This window comes from Armigeres subalbatus, chromosome 3 (assembly GCF_024139115.2).
Source record: "Armigeres subalbatus isolate Guangzhou_Male chromosome 3, GZ_Asu_2, whole genome shotgun sequence".
In the NCBI taxonomy this organism is placed as follows: Eukaryota; Metazoa; Arthropoda; class Insecta; order Diptera; family Culicidae; genus Armigeres; species Armigeres subalbatus.
Window position 1 is genome coordinate 145,220,635 of NC_085141.1, and position 17,981 is coordinate 145,238,615.

General features: G+C 38.2%; 1 long non-coding RNA gene across 1 annotated transcript; it reads right to left on the bottom strand.

The window, feature by feature from the left end:
• Positions 1-13,829: 13,829 nt before the first annotated feature.
• LOC134224788 (uncharacterized) lies at positions 13,830-15,063 on the bottom strand. The gene is made up of 3 exons (XR_009983063.1): positions 14,654-15,063; positions 14,454-14,583; positions 13,830-14,402 (listed from the first exon to the last, which is right to left on the bottom strand). It is a non-coding gene; the product is annotated as an uncharacterized LOC134224788 (long non-coding RNA).
• Between the last annotated feature and the right edge of the window lie 2,918 nt (positions 15,064-17,981).

The window sequence follows — 17,981 nt, forward strand, 5'->3', positions numbered from 1 at the left end:
GGGAAGTTTACATCTCCTTCAACACTGTTCAGGAGGTCAAAACAATTCAAATGAAGGCCACTTGGGATTTCCTAAAATCAGTATCACTCAGAATGTTTTTGTACATGTTTCGAAAAAGTCTACGTTAGTCTACGAAGGGGGACAAGGGGGTATACCAAAAGTCTACGTATACTTAGCTTAGCACAGCTTAGCTTGATTGACTGTACCCATCGTAGTTGCTAGTCGTGATTGGCCGAGAAACAACAAATAATGCACAGCTCACCAATTGAATAGTTTTCTCGAAACTAGAAAGTTATTCTCACTGCACATGCTTCGGAGTTTCTTTGATTCAAGATCAATAACGATGCCGGCCACGTCCTCACAGTCAATTAGGATAATAAGTTGGACACTCATTGCTACAAGAGACCGAGGAATCCTCTGCATCTCCATGAGCGCACTTGAAAGGAATAGTATGTTAGTTGGGAAGGAAATATATTGGAAATCGCCTTGGTGAGCGACTAATTATTTCTTTTGAACGACGCCATATTCATGATGATACAAAAACAAATATTTTTTTATTTATATTAAGCGTAAGAAAACGACAGACCCTCCCCCCTCCCTCCATAAGTGCTTACGTACTATGTATACGGCCCCATGTGAGCGAAATTCTTCGAAACATCTATGGGAAATTCTTTGTAAATTTGACGGCAATTTCTTCGCGAGTTCTGATGCAAATTCTTTGGAATTGTCAATGGAGAATCTTCGGAATTTCTAAAGAAATTGTTGAAAATTTCCACGAGAAATTATTTGAATTTGTCGCCAAAAACGCTTTAAGTTTCCAGAAAAAAAATATTAGCAATTTTAGTAAGAAAGCCTTTGTAATTTTCATGGAGATTTATCCGAAATTTTCACGAGAAACTCACCAAACCATGTTTTTTAAAATTTCCTTAGGAAAAGAGAAATTTAAAAAAATATTGTAAAAAACCATTATGAAATCCACGGGAAATATTTCGGAATGTCCGCTCAAACTTGCAATTACTTCGGGAAATAATTCTAATTTTGCAGGGTAAATTACTCGGAATTTTATTGGGAAAACTTTTGGAATTCTCAAGGAAATTCTTGGGATCTTAACGGATGATCTTTTAATAGAATATTGCATGGAATTTTCAAGAAAAGCATCGAAATTTTCAAGAAAAGCTTTTGGCGTTTTTTGGCGCGGGGGGCTTTGGAAAAGTCTACGACAGCCTACTAGGGGGGAGGGGGGTTTGTTAATGTGAAATTTCGGTCTACGTGGTTTGTGGACAGCCTCTTATACACTATGCTATGCGGTTGAGTTCCGAACTAAGCTTGCCAAATTTTTAGAAGACATAATCCTTCATAATCTCATTTATTGCAAGATATAAAACCTAACGATGAATTCCTTATACACTAGCGCTGCCAAGTGGAGGAATTTCGAACTAAGCTTGCCTCCAACATAATGATTTTTTCGAAAAAAGTTACATAAAACAGAAACATTTCTAAATATAGAATTCAAGATATCCAACCTTAAAGGGTGGTAGCAATTTTCAGTTATCACTACGTACCTAATACCGAATTTGCGGAGATTGCTTTAATAAATTGTTCTGTGGCCACCCAATCAGTAAGTGATTTGAGTATTTACTCGGTGGTTTGATGTCGATATTTAACTAAGACAGAAAATGGCAACAGAAAATCGACCTACATATGTTGCACAAAATAGCGCGCGTGCTTCAATGTATGAAGATACTCGATTCAAAAATTGTGACGAGCATGTAATCTTCCCACAATTTATGAATCAATAATTTTGCTCAAAAATTTGCGTATTTCCTTTGCTGTGCCCTTATTTTTCTTTAGTAATATACTTATCTTGATAGTAAATATTGTCTACATTTATTTCTGTTTCAAATTTCGAAAACTAACTCACAAATCCAGTCTCACAGCATATCGCTTATAAAGTCGTGTCTTGACTGAGCTATGAAGAAACCAACAACATTGACTAGGGAAAAAAAGGACAGACGGATTTTATTATTTTTTGGAGTATAATAATAAATATACGGAGGCAACTAAATGAAATCGTTAGAAGAATACTTAAGTTAATGGCCAAGTACATTTTTATTATGATTAATATCAGTTTTCTTCTAATTTTTCATTTCAAACTCAAGTGATTCAAAAACTGTGAGCGATTCACCATTGTGGGACCAGGTACATTTCAATTGCCTCTGGCAGCTAGAATTTTTTCTCTGGTTGAATTAAACCATGTAGGAATTACAATGTTTTCAACTTAAACTAAACTTACACACTTAAAAATTTCCACCGATCTCGGCTGTGCAAATCTCGGTTAAAGTTCGTTAGCTGAAATATCGGCTGAATGTACGCATGATTACGGCGGCTCATATGAATGCCGCAGTAAACAAATTGCTTTTTCAACTGACATATCAGCAGAGTGTCCCGAACCGAGCGCTCGGCTGTGCGGATCTCGACAAAAAAAATCAAAAAATGGCGAGCTGAATTAAGTGTGTAACCTAATTTATACTAAGGGTACAAGGGTACAAATCATTTTTTGAATAAAATTGTATTATTTAAATGTATTATCTCACCGGTGAGTAAAATCAAAATGAGCGTGTAGGTAAGTTTGTTTGTCCTGGTTTTGAATCATTTCAATGATTATCCATGTTATACCACTGTTTGGGCATTAAAAATTACTTCGAAAAACTGAAACATAAAATCTCATTATCGACTCAAGTCGAGTCACGTATGAGACACTGAAGACGTCCTTACAGTTGAGTTCGAAATACGTATCTGCAAAGATTACATAACGTGGTGGAATTAAATAGAAAGTACCCGTCTTATGAGAGTTGTGGTTTTAAAAATTCACCTACCAAAAGAACATTCAAGACCTATGCAGTACACATGTACGGAGGTAGTAGGTGAGGTTTTCAAATGTTCCTTCTTTTCCGTATTGCGTCATTAAGTGTGGAGTTTTTGTATTATTCTGTGTCTCGTCACGCGGCTACTTTTAACATCGTAGAGTTCACTTGTCATAAGACGAGTTAGTACTATCCCATTTAACTCTACCATTTGATTGTAACCACGTTTATCCAAAAATCCGCGTAAAGAGCGACCCCAGTGTGTTGGATTTCCTAGGCAAACAAACCTTCATGGAAATAAGAGTTGTTCTGGGAGATGTGGTGTGATTTACATGAAAGTATTCTTTTATTTTCTACGGCCCTCTGACATAAAAATTTATTTCTCTCGTTTATTGTCCACATTTTTTTTCTTTAGTCTTGTTCGTTTCATGTTACGATGCCCTGGCCATGCCACGGTGCCCCGGTAGACCGTTATTATAAAATAAAAATGTCCATCAAAACCAAGTACAGGGCTCGATTCCTGTGGTAATTCTGCACCTCTGGACCAATTTTTAAAAAAATCCCTAGGAGGAATCTCGAGAAATCTTGATTTGAAGTTTATAGTTAAGAAATTTCAAAAGAATCCATATAAGAATCTAAAAATAACACCAAAAACCCTGATTAATCCACCTAGATTAATGTCCTTCTTGAAACTGCCGGGTCGGAAGTAACCACCAGCTTTGCAGGGTTGCTGTCCGGCATTCTTGAAATATGCCCTGCCCATCGTACCCTTCCAGCTTTAGCTACCTTCTGGGTACTTGGTTCGCCGTAGAGCTGGGCGAGCTCTTGTTTCATTTTTCGCCACCACACATCATTCCCTTGCACAACGCCAAAGATGGCCCTAAGCACGCGTTGCCGTTATTAGAACCGTAAATATTTACAACTGACTTATCTTAAAAAACTGACTTAAGTATGTTTTTGTATAGCTAACTTGCTCGAGTTTAGTATAAGTGTTGCTTTCCATGTTTAATAGAATGAAAGGTAAAATCTAATTTAAATTTAGCGTTTATGTTCATAATGGAGAGAAGTAAGATCAGAGTTCGTGTAGAATAATAGTAGTTAGAAGCTGTTATACTCGATCACAGCACTTATTAACCGATCTCGTCAAAGTTCTAATAAACGGACTAGATAAAGCATGTTTGATATGTAAGCCAAGACATATTACGGTACTTCTGCAGAACTCTGAAACATGATAATTCAAGATATAGAACTGAGGCTTTTTCCAGCTGCTGCAAAGCTATCAATTGCTTCCTCAAAACCATGCTCGAGTTTCAAAGAGTTGTATCTTGCGTACACTTTTTTGAAATCATTCAGAACCTGCTGATTGAAATATTAATTAGAAAATTGTTAATGTTTAAGCAGAGTAACTTACCGTGACGTAATCCGAAAGATCGGGATTCTAGTGAACTCTATGCAATTTGTTGATGCCTCATCTGTACTTGGTTCACCCATAAATTTACTCAACATGGCGCTTCTCGAGCAACTTTAAAATCGTATTAACAATTCCGAACTAGATGTGTAGTGGCGGAGATAAGCAAAGGTTCATTTTGTTTCTTTATTAAAGTGTTTTTAAAAGTTCAAAAATTGAATATTTTATCTTCGTCGTAACCGAAAACCCAAAAGAATATGCACAAAGCTTGTAAAATTCTTTCTTTCTCTTGTGCATTTTTACCTATGTTCTCCTTGGTTCTCGAGATCTAATTCTATACGCCTTTGAAGGTATTTTGGGGATATTATTGAATTAAAATATAGATTCTTTTGAAATTTCTCAATTAAAAACTTCAAATCAAGATTTCTCGAGATTCCTCCTAGGGATTTTTTTAAAAATTGGTCCAGAGCTGCAGAATTACCACAGGAATCATGCCCTGTACTTGGTTTATTTATTTATTTATTTATTTCGTCAACCGACGTAGACTAGTACATATACAATATACATGTTTTTCTTTATTTTCTTAATGCTATAAATACGGTATTATAGTGTATAAAAATAAAAATAGTTTGGTTAAGTAGTGTTTAATTTTGCGATTTAATGTAAATTTAAATGTGTAGGTTTCGAATTGTGACAAAATATTTTTTTAGGTTCTGCCGAGACATTGTAAAGTCAATAGTTTCGCAGTGTTGATTATAGATGGCCATCATCTGATTGAGAGGTCCGAATTTTGCATAATTTGTACGGCAGTGATTAAAAATGTATGTCGATGACGCAGTTGTCGAGATGGTATGTAGAAATTTAATTTCGATAAAATGTTTGTTGAATCAATACGCTGCGAAACTATATCGTTAATAAATGAAACCATTGCAGTTTCACGACGCTCTTTCAAAGATTGAATGTTTATAAGCTTGCAGCGTGCCTCATATGATGGAAGTGGGAATGTTGTCCAACCTAATTTACGAAGAGCAAATAATAGGAATTGTTTTTGTACTGATTCTAATCTTTCTTCGTGTGCTATTGAAAATGGAGACCATACAATGCTGCAATATTCCAGTATCGACCTTACATAAGCAATATATAATGTTTTAATTGTGTATGGGTCATGAAAGTTATAGCAGAAACGTTTTATAAAACCCATCATATTATTTGCTTTATGAATAATGGTGTTGTAATGGTCGATGAATGTTAGTTTGGAGTCTAAGATAATTCCTAAATCCCTAACTCTATCGCATTTCTCTACAACCTGGTTTCCTAATGTAATTGAGAGATTTGATGCTGTTCTTTTTCTGCTGAATGATATAAGGTTACATTTTTTACATTCAGTTGCAATAGGCTTTTATTGCACCATTCGTAGAATGTGCATATTTCGTTCTGGAATATGTTGAGGTCATTTTATTCCCTATCTCCAAAAAGAGCTTCATGTCATCTGCATAGATTAACACTTTAAGTTTGTCAAGAATGAAGGAAATGTCGTTTACATATATTATGAATAATAGAGGCCCCAAATGAGAGCCCTGGGGGACACCGGAAGTGGCTTGAATGGGTTTTGATCTATTGTTGTTAAATTTTATAATCAATTGGCGATCAGTTAAGTAGGATTCAAGCCATTTGAGTAGTCCCAGCTCAATTCCAGTTTTTTTCAATTTGAATAGAAGCATGGGTATATCTATGCGATCAAATGCTTTACTGAAGTCAGTATAAAGAGCTTCTACATGGTTTCCTTTATCCATTGCATTCAGGGTATAGTCAACAAATTCAAGAAGATTAGTTGAACTTGAACGCCCTTTACAGAAGCCATGCTGTGCGTCTGTTATTCGGGTTTTTACTTGTTTGAATAATTTTTCGTTTACTATGGCCTCAAAAAGTTTTGGAATGCAAGAGATAATGGCTATTCCACGATAATTACGTATGTCTGAATTTTATCCAGATTTGAAAATGGGTATTCATAATGAGTTTTTCCATATATTTGGGAATTTTCCTGATTCTAGTGACATATTAAATAGCCAAAATAATGGAGTGGTTAGTTCCACTGCTAGGGTTTTCATAAATATAGGAGGGATTCCATCAGGACCAGGACCTTTCGAAGCATCTAAATTACGTAGGGCCTGCAAAATGTCATGGACATGAAGTTGATTCACTCCAATATCATTTGAAAACTCTGGAAAAAATGCAAAATAGTCGCGGTCACGATCATTTTCAGAAAATGTAGAATAGGTTTCCTGGAAAAAATCTGCAAAAAGATTACAGTTCTTTTCCGAGCTATCCCCCGCGTTTTCGTCTAGATGCATAATTGATGGAAAGTTATTAGATTTCAGTTTTGTTTTTACGTAATTAAAGAAGTTCTTTGGACAGGACTTTATTTCGCTCTCAGTTTTTGAATTGTAATCTTCCAATGCGTTACTGATAGCGTAATTCAATTGATCGCATACGTCCAAGTAAAATACTAAATTTTCATTACTGGTATGACTTTTGTAAATTTTGTGTGCTTTTTGTTTGCGATTTCTTAAATTCTTGATTTGCCGGTTATACCAAATTGGGTCTTTATTATTGTTATGACGTCGTTTTCGTTTTAGTGGAGTTTCTTGCGAGATTATGTCAGATAATAATCTGTAAAAAGTGTTAACAGATGCTTCGACATTTTCTTCATTTCTTAAAACTATTTGCCAGTTTACACTACTTAACCTACCTCGAATATTTTCATAGTTCGCTAAATTGTATTCAAAGACATCCTCATACTCACAATCGTTGGGTCTTTGTTCTTCATGAATAAATAACGAGTATTCGATTGCAGTGTGGAACGCTTCATTTTTCCACAATGGATTGATAGATTCTGTTACACAGAAATCTTCATAGATATTTGTCAGCAAGAGGTCCAAATAGCAATTTTGATTGTTTTTTATATGATTAATTTGGTTTAATCCTAAACTTGCAGACTTGTCAAAAATTAATTGCAAAGTTTCGTTATCCCCAACGACTGGCAGTAGGACACATTCGTTTTCTGAGTCTAGAATAAAATCAGCATTGCGTTGGTTAAAGTCCCCATAGATGTGAACTTTAACCTCCGGTGGATGTTCTGATAGTATTTGTTCAGCGCACTCAAAAAAAGATTCATAGTTGTGCTTACAAGCATGATTAGGTGGGAAATATACCGATGCGAATATATGATGGACATTTTTATTTTATAATAACGGTCTACCGGGGCACCGTGATGCGGTAGCACAAGTAGCCGAATGAGCGACAGAAATTCACTTGCCAGATATCCTAACACGTCCAGTCTGTATCAACATATTTTTGTGCCCCCCTAACCTCGATTCACTACGAGTATGTTGGTCCATGTCCTGCTAATTTATGAATATAAGATGCTACTGATTCTTCTTCTTCTTATTATTATTGGCATTACATCTCCACACTGGGACAGAGCCGCCTCGCAGCTTAGTGTTCATTAAGCACTTCCACAGTTATCAACTGCGAGGTTTCTAAGCCAGGTTACCAATCCGAAAATTGCCTAGACCGGCACCGGGAATCGAACCCAGCCACCCTCAGCATGGTCTTGCTTTGTAGCCGCGCGTCTCACCGCACGGCTAAGGAGGGCGACTGATTATACTAAGCATTAATTCGAATTCGTCTCCGCAAAGTATCACACACGACCAAGCCCAATAAATAGATAAATTAATTTTAAGAAATAATGATTTTCCAGAAGTGTTTACAGCGATTCATCCGCGTGCCGACATCATAAAAAAATAATGTCAACCCCCATCATTGATGGCTACAAATAAGAAATGTTAGTTTTGAAAACCATATTTTCGTTCTTACCATTGAATATCAGTTCAACCGAAGACAAAATGAGGAAAATCTTGGATACTCTACCCTGTCCTTCTGTCGAATACTGACATACGGCGGACGAAAATTAGGAGGCAATTGTATCAATGTTTATGATCTGCAAAATTTGCTTTCTCGAAGACCTTCTACGAAATGATGAAAAATCTACCGAACCATCTTCTGTGCAACAAGTTTCTCGCCCGGTGCTGTTCGAGTCCGTTACTATTTTTCCTCTGGGAAATCGTTTTCCTCAAGGCGACCATGGCGAGTGGGTGCACGTTTTTCTGGCTTGTGTCCACGCAGCGAAAGTTGCTCCCGAATTTTCGTCCGACGCGTAGGAGCAATGATAGAAAAAAAAAAGCGAGACTATTTTTAACTGGGACGTGTGGAACCACCGCGCACACACCGAGTCGATGTTCGGTTGAAGGCGAACTTTATGTGTTCTTGTAAATTTAATTTCGCATTTTTGAATGGGAGTTGGACTGTAAATCGTGTGCATGAAGTAAACGGTGACCTTTGCCAGCATTGTAAGACAGCACATGTGGACTCGATATTGCTTGGGAATCGAAAAAGAATGGTTAGAATAATTGATGTCAATGTGAGCAAACCGCGCAGCACTTTAGGGCAGACTTGTGAGCACTGCGGTTTTCAGAAACTCCCATCGATTAGTCATCACCATCATCTGTTGTAATGTACAGAAACTGGTTACACGACCTTCCCGTCCTTTGACTGTTGCGAGCAAATTCGTCAAGATCCATATCAGGACAAATCAAGTCGACATCAAGTCGTTGTCTCCAGGACGGACAGCAAGCCTTTTATTAACTGCGAATAAGCAGTATTTTGACGATCGCTTTAATTCAATAAAACGCGTATGCCTAGCAGTGTATCACATTGACTTTGATTTGCAGGGCTGGGTTTGGCCTGAGAACCAGACGGCGTTGCGAGTCAGCTGGCATGGCGCTAGAAAACGAGATCAAGCTCAAGATGTGTGTGATGTGTACCCTTTTTGAGCTAAACCATAAATTGTCGCCCCTGATTGCGGTAAGGCGAAGGTGCAATAAAAAATATACATTTATGCATGCGTACGGCGATAATTACAGAGTTGTGTTATTGAATCTATTAGAAGTTTAATTGCTACCTTATTGTGATTTTCTCTCGCAGCGACTGCCCATTTTTGTTCCTCTTCACTGCCATGTGAATCGTACTTGATTTTAAACTAGCTGTTTTAGAACTTAAGTGATAATATCTGCAAGCTTTTTAGTAGTTCGACGCCATAGATATGGGCTGGGCATTGAGGCGATACTACTTTATTGTAACTATACAGATATGTATAACAAAAAAGAAAAATAATGGACTTTATGATTTATATGTTCTCTCTGTCCCGATATTGTAAACTTTTATGTTTTTAACAATCTACCTTAAAGGATACCATAATAATACGAATTTAAAATGCGCAAAGTTTCTCATTCCAACCTGCATTCTTGCTTTGAAATTTCAACATAACAAAGCATTAGAGAGCGTGAAATAAACGCCAACGAAGACCCATCGATGAATCAACGTACGAATGACGACCGACGAAGGTACGGTAGTCAAGCTACGCAATCCAATCATCGAAAACATTCGAACGTCACACGGCAGTGTCAGGAATGCGTTTGTTTTGTACCAGAATAGCCTCCCGTTTTCGAATGAGAATAAGAATAGCCGTATTTCCCGAATTGGGTCAGTTTTGTTGAATTGCAAATCAAGAAAACTAAAAAAGACATGCCAAACGTCACAAAATTTTGACCAGCCTCGAGCCCGGCTGTAGAGGGAAATACGGTCGTTTTTGCTCTTATTTTAAGCAATTTTCGAAGCAGCAGATGGCTCAAATCAGATTTTACTTAAAATTTCATCCTGCTCTTGAATTGGTATAGTGCTCAATCAATTTCAATTCTCCTAATATGGTCAAAACCACAAACATCGTCCTTCTCGTTGTAACCGTCCAGCAGCGAAGTAAGTAAACTTGTTTTTTTTGTTGGTTGTTCCATGCACTGTCGGTAGTCAGTGGTTCTGTCTGATGGCATTGGCGTAATAGTGAAGGGTTTTATGGGCTAGCAAAAAGTTTATTTTATCAATAATATGGCAACGAATATCAACAATTTGTTTGAGTTGAAGTCACTGATGAAAAGGAAATAATATGTCTAAGGTCCATCATCTCGTAGGCTTCAAACTGTACCGTCCGTTTCTCAAATTAAATGATAGGAAATCGAGCAATGGTTCTTCATATTGGAGATTGCGGGGATTGGTCTCGCGATAATTCAGTTAGATTTTGACTTATTATCATGATCAGGGATTCAATCCGTGCCGATAGTTGTACAAGCCAGACGTGTGTGCTGTGCCGTGTGATTAGTTTCTTCCAAAAACATTCCAAATCTTACCCAAATTGCAATCCAAAACTAAACGGTGTTGAACTTCATTACTAATAAGATTTAAAACAACCTAATAAAGATACGATACAGTCTGCGGAGGGTCCGCAAATCGTCCTCCACCTGATCGATCCACCTTGCTTGCTGTGCACCTCGCCCGGATCGTTGTCGAGAACCATTTTCACCGGATTACTTACTTACTTACTTCCTCTTCCGGGTTCTCTACTAAATATTATCTTCGTTTGACGTTCTTCCGACATACGAACAACGTGACCAGCCCACCGTAGTCTGCCGTGTTGAATAAGCTTAATAATATCCAGCCCTTTATACACCTGGTACAATTCGTGATTCATGCGGCGCCGCCGGATACCGTTCTCCTGTTTACCGCCGAGTATTGTCCGCAGCACCTTACGCTCAAAAACTGCGAAAGCTCTCCGATCAGCCTCCTTTAACGTCCATGTTTCATCAGAGAGTATACAGCGCGAGTTTTGTTTTCGTTTGCAGATTACGGGACTTAAGCTGGTTACGAAGTCCGTAATAAGCCTTATTTGCAGCTGCAATACGCCTTTTCACCTCGCGGGTAACATCATTATCGCACGTCACTAATGTTCCAAGATACACAAATTCTTCTACCACTTCAAACTTTTCACCATCAAGCAACATTTCGCTACCACCACCACTAATGAACCCACGTTGATTGCTAGCGACCATATACTTCGTTTGCTGAAATTGATCGTGAGTCCAATCCTCGCTGTCTCCCTCTTAAAAGGCACAAAAGCCTCTTCCACGGCACGGCGATCAATCCCGATAATATCGATATCGTCCGCAAATCCCAGGAGCATATGCGATTTTATGATAATGGTACCGCTTCTTTGCACACCAGCTCTCCTAATCGCTCCCTCGAGCGCTATATTGAACAGTAGATTCGAGAGTGCATCACCCTGCTTTAATCCATCTAAGGTAACAAATGACGTCGATATTTCATTCGCAACCCTTACACTTGATTTCGATCCGTCCAACGTTATACGAATCAGCCGTATCAGTTTTGCCGGAAAACCATGTTCAAGCATAATTTGCCATAATTCATTCCGTTTCACTGAATCGTACGCCGCCTTGAAATCAATAAACAGATGATATGTCTGCAAGTTGTACTCCCGGAATTTATCAAGGATCTGTCTCAGGGTAAACATTTGATCCGTCGTTGATCGGCCCTCGCGAAAACCTGCTTGGTATTCGCCGACGAAGGACTCTTCAAGCGGTCTCAATCTGTTGAACAGAATACGGGAAATAATTTTGTACGCCGAATTAAGGAGGGTTATTCCTCGGTAATTGGCACACACCAGTCTGGGCCCTTTTTCACCGGATTACTGTCCGACATTCGGGCTACGTGCCCAGCCCACCGTAGTCTTCCGATTTTCGCGGTGTGAACGATGGATGGGTTCTCCCAACAGATGATGCAACTCGTGGTTCATTCGCCTGCTCCACGTACCGTCCGCCATCTGCACCCCACCATAGATGCTACGCAGCACTTTCGTTTCGAAAACTCCCAGTGCGCGTTGGTCCTCCATGAGCATCGTCCAGGTGTCGTGTCCGTAGAGAACTACCGGTCTAATAAGCGTTTTGTAGATTGTCAGTTTGGTACGGCGGCGAACTTGCGTTTTGCGGAGTGCGGAGTCCAAAGCACGTACGATTTCCTGCCATGATGCGTCTCAGAATTTCTCTGATGGTATCGTTATCGGTGGTCATCAATGAGCCCAAGTACACGAATTCTTCAATCACCTCAATTTCGTCATCACCGATAGCAACTCGTGGTCGGTGGCTTGCATTGACCTCTCTTGAGCTTTTTTTTTAATTCTTTATTTAGGTTTTTTTTTTAATTCTAGATTAAGTTCAACACCGTCTTGAGCCTCTTCCTATCATGTACTTCGTTTTCGACGTGTTGATGACTAGTCCATTCCGTTTAGCTTCGCTTTTCAGCCTGATGTAGGCTACCTCCATCCTCTCAAAGTTACGTGCCATGATATCAATGTCTTCGGCGAAACCAAATAACTGGACGGACTTCGTAAAAATCGTACCACTCGTCTCAATCCCTGCCCTTCGTATTACTCCCTTTAAAGCGATGTTGAATAGCAGACACGAAAGACCATCACCTTGCCGTAACCCTACGAACTACGCATATCACCCGATCCATCGTCGCCTTGATCAACCGCATCAGTTTATCTGGAAATCCGTTTTCGTGCATTAGCTGCTGGTCCCGATCGATTGTATCATATGCGGCTTTGAAGTCGATAAATAGATGATGTGTGGGCACGTTGTATTTGTGGCATTTCTGCAATACCTGACGTACGTTCCTTCGTCTCTTCACGGTCTCGATCTTCCTGCTGGCGCTTTTTCCTCCGGAAAATCGAGTTTTGTCGGTTCCGCGCCCGTTTTTATCGTGCCTCGTGCGGTGTTGCAGCAACCTCGCCCATGCTGCGTTCTTCTCCTCAACTAACTGCTCACATTCGCCGTCATACCAGTCGTTTCTCTGATCCGGGGTCACCGTGCCTAGTGCAGCGGTTGCGGTGCTTCCAATGGCATCTCTCCGGTCATCTCTCCAGCCATCTTCAAGAGATGCTGCGCCTAGCTACTCTTCCGTTGGGAGTGCCACTTCCAGCTGCTGCGCGTAGTCTTGGGCTAGTCTACCGTCTTGTAGCCGTCTTGTGCTTAGCCGCGGCGGACGACTCCGACGCGTGTTGTACACCGTCGAGAGTTTTGAGCGCAGACATACTGCAACGAGGTAGTGGTCGGATTCAATATTCGCACTTCGGTAAGTGCGTACGTTTGTGATGTTGGAGAAGAATTTGCCGTCGATTACAACGTAGTCCGTAGGTTTTCCGTTACTTGTGTAGCGACCTTAAACGCCATGCAATAATCATCATTTTTCTTCTATATTTAAAGTATGTCATATAAACGAACAAAAGGAAAGATTGGACAGGTTGGAACCTGTCCATTTATGTTTATCAAATAGCAACCGCTGTTGAAAATAAACAACGGATATTTAAGTATAAGCAAAACTTGGCGAATAAGCTGGCCTAGAAATAGTAGCTGACTCAATTGTTAAATAATTGTACGAATGCTCTCGGAGCAGAATGTCACATGAGAGTAAATGTAGGTAGCATGCAACATTCTGCAACATTATTGAAAATGAGAGAAAAATTGTAAACAATAGCCAGTAATTATAAATAACGTTTTTGTAAATAAAGAAGAGGGTCGGATTTTGGACTTGGAGTTAGCAAGTCACATCAGAATTGTTCAAGTGTTTTATTTTTCAAATTGTGATGACTGTTTTCCAGAAAACTAACCGCTCGAGCTCGTGCAATTGGTGACAGCGGTAACCGCTAAAATTTGGCAATGGAAACGCCGTTTCGAACTGTCTAGTAGTTATAAAAAATCGAGAAGACAGAATGGTTGAATTTCAAAGTGAGAAAGTTCAAAAAAAAAAACTTAGTGAAATGAAATTCACATCCAAAATGTGTAAAAAGTGAAGAAAACTATGATTGTGCACATCAGAATAAAAACTTTAAATGTGCGAAAAAGGACAAAAAAATCAGTCATAATGAACAAAAAACTCGGACAAATTAATTAAATTCCCTGGAGCATCGGAGCAGTAAAAAAAAAAATGTGGTATAGGTGAGTACATGAATTTCGGGCTTTTCGAAGCATTTACATGTAATATTAAATAAAACATTTTTATTTATAAATACCATAATACAAGTATCCTCAACAAATTATTTACTACTAAATACTCACACTCAATAGATGCCAAGCCCAGAGTATCCGATTAAAAGTTGGTATTAAGTCCTAAAATTGAAAGGTGAAATTATTTACACGATACAGAGGTGTTATACTCACCTATCACCGATACTTGGTTACCGCACAACAGGAAACACTGCGGTAAAGCACTAGAATTTGTCCACAATTAAATGGTCTCTGTTCGTTTTCGCATAACTCGAAGACGTCTTGATGGATTTTCCGGTGAAAACTAAAATTAAGATACCCATGGCATTCACATATGTTCACCTACAATAAATTAATTATCACTATATATTTACCTTCCACGACGATGTTCTACACTGGACACTGGATGACACACTTTTTTCGGTAACTCTCTCGGCACTTTTTTCAATACGACCCGCGAACGAACTGAACGAACGACCCGCGAACGGACTGAGTGCATTTTGATGCGTCGGCAATTAGTCGTCCAAACCGCGGACGAGCAGATAGGCGCACGATAATGGGCGCGTTTCCAATGCAATGCATTGGATATGATTACACGTCTACGTACGGGAGCTTTTGATTTGAATGAAATAATGTATGCAACAGCAGTACAGTAATTGCCAGCAATATGCGTTCGCAGGATTTGTGTTCTTACAAACAAGTTTATTCAATTTAACACCTCAATGTCACAATTAATTGATTCTTGATTAAATACTTTGGTGAAAGTTCGGTACAAAACGGAAGGTAAAATGGAGTTTTCACAAATAATAGCACTCCAATGTATACCCGTATATGATGGAAATCCAGAAGAGCTGGAACCATTCATTTTACAATTGGAATTATTTGCATCTCAGTTAGAAGGACACGATCAAACTCCGCTATTGAATGTTATATGGATGAAATTGAAAGGTAAGGCTCTTCGAAAAATTTCGAATTTAATTGCCCCTACTTGGACAGAAGTGAAAGCTAATTTACAACGAGAATTTAAGTTTCAGAAAAGCATTAGTGCTCTCATGAAAGATATTGAAACACTTTTACAGAAACCAAACGAATCGTTTGATGAATATAAAGCGAGAGGAGAAGAATTGTATAAATGGATAGAAAATGAAGGGCCGTTTGGGTTATCATCTTTGCGAAAACACTTCTTAGGGGGACTTCGAAACAAGGATCTAGCCCATGCAGGAATATTCCAGAGAGAAAAATCATTTCCAGAGTTACTTATCTGGCTAAAAAACGAGTGGGACGATAGAAATGAAATTGAAGAGATCAACGTAAGAGTGGAAATATTGAACAAGGCTATGGAAGACAATCTCAATCAAATCTCTAACGAGAGACATAGAAAAAACTTGAATGGTGAAGAATGTCAAAATGATTTTTCACACGCATATGTTCAAAGGACTACATCTAACACGAAACAAAAAAACTGATCAATGGGGGTTTCGAATATTGCGTCCGAAGACCCCGACAAATAGATAATAAACCAATTAGACGCTATAACACTAATATTGCTAAATATAATAATGTGGATAATAATAACAATAAATTTAAAGTTTATAGGGAAAATTCCAATAATTCACATTCAAATAAGATGGAAGAAAACTTCTCTACAAGTATGCACAAGCTTAATATTTGTATTCCGGCACATGAAAGGGTGCCAATTATACGTACACGCGATAATCAATTTTTATTGGCCCTCAAAGCAATGGGCAATCCCAATCGTAAAATGAAGTGGTTGATAGATACTGGTGCTTGTTGTAACTTAATGAGATGGGACGTAGCTGCTAATATGGGGCAAACTGAAGTAAATTTGTCCGACAAATTGAATATGACTGGATTCAATTCAACGCAAACGTTAACATTAGGATCAGTAGAAATAAACGTGATAATGGGGAATTCGCAATATAAAATTAAATTCCATTTAATAAAAGAATTATGTGTACCGGGAATTATAGGAGCAGAATTTCTTAAGCAACATACATTATATATTGATCAGCAATTTGCGTATATCATTTTGCGCAAACCAGATATTATTGTGAACACTACTAAAAATAAATTAAAAAGGAGAATAAATGGCGTCAATTCATTAGCTGGAAAAATCAGTGAAGGAAACACAAGTAATCGGAATTACGTATTATTTAGTGACATGGCTTGTCAAACAGCGACAACAGATAACGAAGATTTTGCATTTAAAGAAGCTGAACATATTATTGACAAAGGATGTCGAACAAATAATCAAACTATTGATACAGGTCATTTTCCTAAGGATACTTATATGAAACAACATACGGATTTAAATTGTTTTGCAGAAAATAATTATGACAAACAGGAACAAACCAACCAACTCGAAGACAATTATTCGCTTAAGGTTCAAGAAAACCAGGAATTAAACGAAATGAAAAAATGAAGGTATTAGATACCCCATAGAATTTACCTACGATCATCGATTCTGTTTGGAACTTGCCACACTTGAAAATCCAAACGAATTAACAAAATATCTTTTAGACACTGGGGCTCAAATGAATATAATCAGCGCCAAAAGAGCAATCAGAGTAGGGGCAAAATCCATTAATACGAAAGATCAAATGACAGTTCAAGGAGTGACTAAAATTCGATTTTATTAATAGGATCTATTTGGATACATTTGAAGATTGAGAGAAAATATTTCCCACAAAATTTTATGTGGTTAAAAATCTAACCGTCCCAGCAATAATTGGAGCGAATTTTATCAAAAAACACGTTCATGCCATCGAAGATAATTTTAAAATTGGAATTTTCAAAACTAATGCAGAGGCTAAGAAGCCATATATGGAAAATAATCGAATACGATGGAACATAGTAGACTACGTCTTAAGGGATATTGAAGACCAATACAGTTTGAAGAAACATGTTGATGAAGATGAAGAAGAACCAGAGGAACCAGATCCAGATGATATATACACAGACGAAGAAGAATACTTTGCGAATACTATTGTGAATGACGACCTTGCCAAACTTAACAGAAAAATGGGAGAAGTTTTTACATCAGAGGCTATGGTAGATGAACCATCCGAGGAAATTTATGGGTTCGAAAATTTAGATCAAAAACTGGATTGCAGCCTTGTAGAAAACAACATTCATGAACAATTGCACGGAAATATTAGAACAAGTGAATTAATGAAACTACTAGAAATGAAACATTTGAAAACAGATGATTTTAATACAATGGCCCAAATTATGGTTAATTACCAAGATGTGTTTTTTCTCCAAGGAGATCACCTTACAGTAACAAATGCGGCTGTTCATGAGATCGAGACTACAACTAATGTTCTAATCAACAAACGACAATATCGATTCCCAGAGAAAACCAAAATTCAAATCAATAAAGAGATAGAGGAAATGGAGCGGCAAGGGATCATTAGACCGAGTAAAAGTCCATGGAATGCACCAGTCTTGTGTATTCCGAAGAAAGACTTGGATACAGACGGCAATAAGAAATATCGCATTGTAGTAGACTTCAGAGCTCTAAATCTTATCACAAAACCTTTTGTATACCCAATTCCATAATTGACGAAATTTTAGATAGCCTTGGTGATAGCAAATACTTTTCAACAATCGATTTGAAATCAGGATTTTATCAGGTTGCTATTCATCCGAAAGACGCTCCAAAACAGCTTTCTCCACCCC